The sequence below is a fragment of the Dasypus novemcinctus genome, chromosome 30 (assembly GCF_030445035.2).
Source record: "Dasypus novemcinctus isolate mDasNov1 chromosome 30, mDasNov1.1.hap2, whole genome shotgun sequence".
NCBI classification, from domain to species: Eukaryota; Metazoa; Chordata; class Mammalia; order Cingulata; family Dasypodidae; genus Dasypus; species Dasypus novemcinctus.
In genome coordinates this window covers 35,471,233-35,479,803 of record NC_080702.1, presented here as the reverse complement: position 1 = coordinate 35,479,803, position 8,571 = coordinate 35,471,233, and the positions used below count along the sequence as shown (strand labels likewise).

The 8,571-nt window shown below is 34.9% G+C and overlaps 1 pseudogene; it reads left to right on the top strand.

The window, feature by feature from the left end:
* Window positions 1–1,295: 1,295 nt before the first annotated feature.
* LOC101440396 (olfactory receptor 7A17-like) lies at window positions 1,296–2,250 on the top strand (annotated as a pseudogene).
* The last annotated feature ends 6,321 nt before the right edge of the window (window positions 2,251–8,571 follow it).

Here is an 8,571-nt window from a genome sequence, read left to right as displayed (position 1 = left end):
AAGGCAATAGGGACACAAATGTGCAATCAATATAACAATAGGATATGTGCAAGATTTGGTGAGGTTTTAAAATAGTTCTTGAGTTTGGATGAAAAATGAGGGCAGGGATGTAAAAAGGGGAAAATGAGCCTGGCCAGGTTGGCAACAGCCAGATAATAGAGATCCTTGAGTTTTGTCCACAAGATAGATATTTATGTTTGGATTAATTGGAAAGTCAGTGCTGGCTTAGAGATGTGTAATGATCATGAAAATTGCCCTAAGTTAAGTTCCCTCTGGGCCAATGTGACTATCACTGTTGTTAATACCCCACATTGATGATGAGGGATGAAAAATTGCACAGTTGATTTGGGAAAGGTGTGGGGAGTGAATCTGTGTGTGATTGAATCATAATGTTTAAAATAGTGGCTTTTAAATCTAGGCACAATGCTTGTCATTATATATTCATTATTTTATTTAATTATTTTCAGTTACTTTATGAAATCAGTGTCACTGTTGTGATTCAATTGATGAAGAATGTGAGAATTAGAACAATGTGCTATTCTTGTACATGTCATTTCATTGTATCTGGATTGAATCTTGAAATTCAATGTTTCAGGAGTAGTAGAGTAATAAATTTACTCTATTAGAACAGTGTTAGATTTACAGAAAAATTGCAAGGATTTTAGAGATAGCTTCTGAGAACTTCTCACCATCTTTCTCTGTTCTTCACATCACCCATCCAAAATAATTCCTTGTAGTTACTTGTCATAAATTCTTAATCTCTTTGTGACTGAGATAGCTTCTCAGGTGCTCCTCATTTTTGATGACCTGGATACTTTTGAGGAGTGGAGGTCAGGGGTATTGTAAAGTATCCCTCAATTACAGTTTTCTGATGATCTGATGTTTTTTGAGGAAGACACCAGAGATAAAATTCCATTTTATCACATTGTATCCAGGGTGCGGCTTACCAGTACGACTTATCATTCTTGATGTTTAGGTTGATCAACAGTGTTTTGAAGTCCCTTCAGTATAAACTTCCTTATTTATAAGCCTTTCCATATATCACCTTTGCAATGAAGCCACTAGTTGAAGCCCACACTTCAGATTGGGGATTTATTCTCCATGTTCTTGAGAGAGCAATATCTACATAAACTATTGAAATCCTCTGCTTAAGTGATTTGCCTCTTGTTATGTATAAAAATATAATCTTAATTTGCTTACAAAACAAATCATTACATTTATTATATTTTTATGATTTCTGTTCGTGGCTAAATTTGCATTATTCTGATATCTCTTCCAGGAATTCCATCATCTACATGGAAACAGAAAACCAAACATTTGTCTTAGAATTTGTACTTCTGGGGCTGTCAGAAGATACAGGAGTGCAGCCCCTCCTCTTTGGACTGTTCCTGTTGATGTACCTGGTTACCCTCACAGGGAACCTGCTCATCATCCTGGCCATCATCTCAGACTCCCACCTCCACACACCCATGTACATCTTCCTCTCTAACCTGTCTTTTACAGATATCTGTTTCACCTCCACCACTGTCCCAAAGATGCTGTTGAACATCCAGACAGAAAGAAAAATCATAACTTTTGAAAACTGCATCAGCCAGATATTTTTGTACATACTTTTTGGACAAATAGATACCGCCCTCTTGACTGTGATGGCCTTCTGTCATCTTCGTGGCCATCTGTCAACCACTGCACTATATGGTCATCATGAACCCCCGGCTCTGTGGCCTCCTGCTACTGGCATCCTGGTTATTCAGTGTTTTGTATTCCCTTTTACAATGCCTAATGGTTTTGCGATTGTCTTTTTGTACAAAGTTGGAAATCCCCCACTTTTTCTGTGAACTTAATCAGGTAATCCGACTTGCTTGTTCTGACACCTTCCTAAATGACCTAGTGATGTATTTTGCATCTGGACTTCTGGGTTTTATTCCACTCACTGGGATCCTTTTCTCTTACTCTAAAATTATATCCTCCATTTTGAGAATTTCAACAACTGAGGGCAAGCATAAAGCATTTTCTACCTGTGGGTCTCACCTCTCAGTGGTGACCTTGTTTTATGGTACAGGTCTTGGAGTGCATCTTAGCTCTACTGCTTCCCAAAACTCAAGGACAAATGCAATAGCTTCAGTGATGTACACGATGGTCATTCCTATGCTGAACCCCTTTATCTACAGTCTTAGAAATAAGGACATAAAGCAGGCCTTTAAAAAGCTGAGACACATTCTCTCTATAAAAGGATTCTTTTCCCAAGTTTAGAAAATTGCTCATGATTAATAGAGGCCAAAAATTGGGAGATACAAATATAAAATCTTTGTAAGTGAATAGAGATATAATCTGTTATTTGACTCATATCAGAACTCTATTTCTGTAATTTTTTTTTCTATAAAGAACACCTGTTTCTTTTTTTTTTTTATTATTTTACATCATGTGATCTTTCTTATTTTATTTCCTGGAATCAGTATTGAAGGCAGAAACAACTGCCTGGATTTTCAATAATGAAAGGTTCCATACATGTAAATCTCTCTCCATATATATAATTATAGCAGGATTTGGAGGGATGAAGGTGTACTGCAGTCAGTGCCAGATGAAAGAAACTCCGGGTGTTTTACGGTTTTGGTGAAAAATAAACTCTCTTATAAAATGCTGTGTATCACCTAATAGGGTTTTTATTCATTGGCTCCAAGAAAAGGTCGTATCCTGAATTGGAGAAATCATCTAATTGGTTTACAATAATCCACAATACATTTCTGATATGCCCCTTTGTCCTGCACATTCCAAATCATAAGTTAAGGGAGACTGTAATCAAAACACTATCTTTGATCTTTCAAACAGTGAATATCTCAATTATTACTGTTATTCTCCCAGTGATCTATGGTTACCCCTTAAAACTTATTTTCCTAGTAAAGAATATTTTCTGGAAATTTCTCTAAGCATGTCCTATAATAGCAGTTCATATTTACAGATCATAAAAGCAAGGTGCATGTTTGCCCCAATTCCTACAATAACTTTTTCAACTATTAAACTGAAATATTAGGAGATAACTTCAGGTTTTTATGTAGACCTACAAATATGTGTTTACACAAAAAATGTTTTAAAGAGGAAAAGTTTTTAAGCACGTTTCATTAGCAAGTATTAGAGAGTGTTTCAGATCTCTTATATCTTTCTTGAATTGATATAATACCTAGATCTTTTCTTACTTTCCCATTCCTGCATCTATTATTTTTCTCTCAAAAAAAAAAATGTGTTCCTTGTTTTGTCAGTAAATTTTCAGTCTTCTCCAGGACCTGAATATGTGTGGAAACAATAATGATTCACTCTAAATTAGCATATAAATTGCTCTCATGAAAAACTAAACATATTCCTTAAGAATCAATTGTGTGTTATTGATGAAATTAAAGTTCATTTTAGATGTGTTTTTTTTTTTATTGGAAACCTTGCAGTGATGCCTTAAAATGAGGCATTCAACTAAAGAAACTTCCATAAATTGAGTGAGAGATAAATGCCAGATTACAAAGCTAAACACTAGTATATTTCCTGGAGAAGTGGGAGGCTTGATTGCTGCCAGTACAGCATTAATTGTATGTGATATAGATGGAGGAGAAGACTCATTGTGAGCGAGTTCTGTTCTGTTCAGTTGTATTATGTTGTGTCAGTAGAATAATTATTTACTAGGATTGTACCATGAGAAATTTAGAGAAGATGAACACTGTTAATTAAAGATTAACAGTCCAGAATGGGGGAAGGGAGAATAAACACCCTTAGTTCCAAGGAACATCATTTAAACTAAGCTAAGACACAGTACAACCAGAAACAGAAAATTTGCCTCTTATAATCCACCAAAATAATGTAGCCAGTGTGTAAGTGAGTACATTTCAAACATAGGAGCAGTGATTCCTTCCTCCACTGCAAAGAGCTGAGTTTCCAATAGAAGCACATTCTAGAGTGAAGGTATTGAATAAGGAGGTCTTGGGCTTCACCGCCTAGTTTCTTTCCCAAATGTCACTCTTCTGATTTCTCATCACTTCCAGGTCAACCTTCTCAGAAGAATTAGAAGCACCCACATATTAATAGCTCTGAAATACATCATCCTAAGTGTGGTTCTTTGTGTTTCATCTCCTAGAGTTTCCAGAATAAAGATATTTTGTATTTATTCACTATCCAAGGAGGAAACCACCAGGGGAACAAAAATCATTAGAATGAATCACCGAAGTTCTGTGTTACTGTGGGAAGAATATACCTTGGGAGGGAATGTGTCACTGGTAGTAACTGCAGAAATACAAAAAAGTGTCAGATGTAGGAAGGTCCACCAATATAAACTTGGTTTATTTTCCAATTTCTGTTTCAGATTGCAAGGACTTTCATTTCCATTGCAGCTAAATTTCTTCTAGTTCAACTACATAGAAATTTTACATTTTAATCATTGTATATTTCAGTTTTAGAAGTTCAATTTATTTCATTATTGAAATAGGTTTTTGCCATTTTATATATTTGCCATACTCTTTAATTTTCTAAAACTCATTAAAAAGTGTTGTTTCATATTCTGTGCCTACATAATTTCAAACTCTGAAAGAGTTAAAGGCTTTTTTCCACTATCTGCTTCTCTTCAGGCTCTTAGTCATGGTAAGTTGTTTTCTTAGTGTTTATCTATTTTTTAAATTGCATTCTGTTAATTTGTTGCATCCATTCCTCAAGGAATTCTTGGAGTTCTTGGTGGAAAAGAGTGAATTTATTCATTCTTTGGAGAAGTGTCTGTTTAAATCTTTTTCCCATTTTTTAAATGGGTCATTTATCTTTTTATTTTCAAGATACAGAAATTCTTTATATATGCAAGTTATAAGTCTCTTACCAGATATATGGTTGCCAAATATTTTCTCCCACTGTGTAGGCTCACTTTTTACTTTCTTGACAAAAGCCTTTGAGGTGCAGAAAGCTTTAATTTTGAGGAAGTCCCATTTATCTATTTGTTCTTTTGCTGCTCGTGATTTTGGTGTGAAGTTCATGAAGCCATTTCCTACTACAAGGTCTTGTAGATGTTTCCCTACACTGCTTTCCAAAGTCTTTATGGTCTTGGCTCTTATATTTAGGTCTTTGATCCAACTTGAGTTGATCTTTGTATAAGGTATGAGATGGTAATCCTCTTTCATTCTTCTGTATATGGATATCCAGTTCTCCAGGCACTATTTGTTGAATAGGCCATTCTCTCCCAGTTGAGAGGGCTTGGTGGCTTTATCGAATATTATATGGTCATATATATGAGGTTCTATATCAGAACTTTCTATTCGATTCCATTGGTCTGTGTGTCTTTCCTTATGCCAATACCAAGCTGTTTTCACTACTGTGTCTTTGTAGTATGTTTTGAAGTCAGGTAGTGTGATTCCTCCTATTTCATTTTTTTTATTGAATATGTCTTTGGCTATTTGGGGCCTCTTTCCTTTCCAAATAAATTTCATAGTTAGTTTTTCTAGTTCCTTAAAGAAGGCTGTGTTGATTTTTATTGGGATTGCATTGAATGTGTAAATCAGTTTTGGTAGGATAGACATGGTAATAATATTTAGTCTTCCTATCCATGAATGGGGAATATTTTTCCATTTATTTAGGTCTTCTTTGATTTCCTTGAACAGTCTTGTGTAGTTCTTGGTGTATCGTTTTTTACATCTTTAGTTAAATTTATTCTTAAATATTTGATTTTTTTATTTACTATTGTAAATGGTATTTGTTTCTTGATTTCCTCCTGATCTTGCTTATTATTGGTGTACAGAAATGCTACTGATTTTTGCACATTGATCTTACAACCTGCGACTCTACAAAATTCATTTATGATTTCTAGAAGCTTTGTTGTAGAGCTCTCAGGGTTTTCTCTGTATAGGATCATATCATCTGCAAATAATGAAATTTTGACTTCTTCCTTTCCAATTTGAATGCCTTTTATATCGGGTTCTTGCCTCAGTGCTCGAGCAAATACTTCTAAGACAATGTTCAAAAGAAGGGGAGAGAGTGGTCATCCTTGACTTGTTCCTGACTTTAGAGGGAAGGATTTTAGGATGTCGCCATTGTAAATGAATTTGACTGTGGGTTTTTCATATATACTCTTTATCATGTTCAAAATATTTCCTTGTATTCCGATCTTTTGGAGTGTTTTTATCAAGAAAGTGTGCTGTATTTTGTCAAATGCTTTTTCTGCATCTATAGATACAATCATGTGATTTTTTTCCTCCAATCTGTTTATATGGTGTATTACATTGATTGATTTTCTTATGTGGAACCATCCTTGCATACCTGGAATGAATTCCACTTGGTCATGGAGTATAATTTGTTTAATGTGGTTTTGAATACGATTAGCAAGTATTTTGTTAAGTATTTTTGCATCAAGGCTCATTAGAGAAATTGGTCTGTAATTTTCCTTTCTTGTGGTGTCTTTGTTTGGCTTTGGTACTAGGGTAATGTTGGCATCATAGAAGGAGTTCAGCAATGTTCCTTCTGTTTCGATTTTTTGGAAGAGTTTCAGCAGGATTGGTGTTAGTTATTTCCAGAATGTTTTGTAGAAATCACCTGTGAAGCCATCTGGCTCTGGGCTCTTCTTAGTTGGGAGTTTTTAATGACTGATTCTATCTCTTTACTTGTGATTGGTTTGTTGAGATCATCAATTACTTTTTCGTCAGTATAGACAGCTTATGTGTTTCTAGGAATTTGTACATTTCTTCTGAATTGTCATTTTTGTTGGAATATAATTTTTCAAAGTATCCTCCTATGATATTCTTTATTTCTGTGGGGTCAGTGGTGCTATCTTCTTTCTCATATCTTATTTTGTGTATTTGCATCTTCTCTCTTTTTTTCTTTGTTAGTCTCACTAAGAGGTTGTCAATTTTATTGATCTGCTCAAAAAACCAGCTCTTGGTCTTGTTTATCTTTTCAAGGGCTTTCTTATTTTCTATTTCATTTAGTTCTGCTCTTATCTTTGTTCTTTCTTTCTTTCTTTCTTCTTCCAGTTGGATTAATTTGTTGTTTTTTTACTAATTCCCCCAATGTGCAGTTAGTTCTTCAATCTTTGGTGTTTCTTCTTTTTTGATGTATGAATTTATAGCTATAAATTTCCATCTCTGTACTGCTTTTGCTGCATGCCATAAGTTTTGGTGTGTGTGTTATCATTATGATTTGTTTCAAGGTAGTTATTTATTTCTTTTTAGATTTCCTCTTTGATGCATTGTTTTTCTAAGAGTGTGCTGTTAAATTTCCATGTCTTGGTGTGAAATCTGGGCCTTTGGCCATTGCAGATTTCCAGCTTCACTCCATTGTGGTCAGAGATATTATTTCGTATGATTACTATTTTCTGAATTCATTAAGCCCTTTTTTGTGGTGTTGCATATGGTCTATCTTGGAGAATGATCCATGTGCACTTGAGAAAAATGTATATCCTGCTGTATTTGGGAGAAATTATCTGTATATGTCTATCAGATCCAGTTCCTCTAATATTCTGTTGAAATATTTTGTTTCTTCAGTGATTCTCTTTTGAGATGTTCTGTCCATCATTGATAGTGGTGTTGTTAAAATCTCCCACTATAATTGTAGAGGCATCGATTCTTTCACTTAGGTTTTCCAGCGTTTGCCTCACGTATTTAGAGGTGCCCTTGTTAGGAGCATAAATATTTATGATTGTTCATTCTTCTTAAGAGATTGTCCCTTTCACTAACATGTAGTATCCTTCTTTGTCTCTCACAATTGTTTCGCATTTAAAGACTATTTTGTCTGATATTACTATAGCTACTCCTGCCCTTTTTTGGTTATTGTTTGCTTCTAAGATTATTTTCAAACCATTCACTTTCACCCTCCATGAATGTCTGGGACTAAGGTGTGTCTCTTGTAGACAGCACATAGATGGGTCATATTTCCTTATCTAATGCCCCAGTCTGAATCTATTCATAGGTGAGTATAATCCATTGATATTCAGTGTTATTACTTTCAAGAAATTATTTGTGTTAGCCATATTTTGATTGGAGTTGTGTTTGTCCTATTTTGTTTGCTTTTTTTCCCTTCTCTTTTTATCTTTTTGTTGCTGTTTTTGTTTGTTTGTTTGTTTGTTTTGTTTTTTTGTTCCTCTTGCACTCTCCTCCAACTCTGCCTGTATTGTTTTTACCTTTCTTCCTGCAGAACTCCCTTTAGTATTTCTTGAGGGGAGGTTTCTTGTTGGCATACTCTTTCAGTTTCTGTTTATCTGTGAATATTTTGAACTCTCCCTCATTTTGGAATGCTAGTTTAGCTGGGTAGAGTATTCTTGGTTGGAAAATTTTTTCTTTTAGTATCTTGACTACATCAAACCACGGCCTTCTTGACTCCATGGTTTCAGGTGAGAAATCAGCACTTAATCATATGCAGCCTCCCTTGTATGAGATGGTATTCTATTCTCTTGCTGCTTTTAGAATTTTTTCCTTGTCTTGGGCGTTGGATAATTTGACAAGTATATGTCTTGGGGTGGGCCTGTTGGGGTTTATGATGTTTGGGGTGCTTTGTGCTTCTTGGATATGTACATCTGTCTCTTTCAGTCAATTTGGGAAATTTTCAGCCATTATTTCCTGCAACACC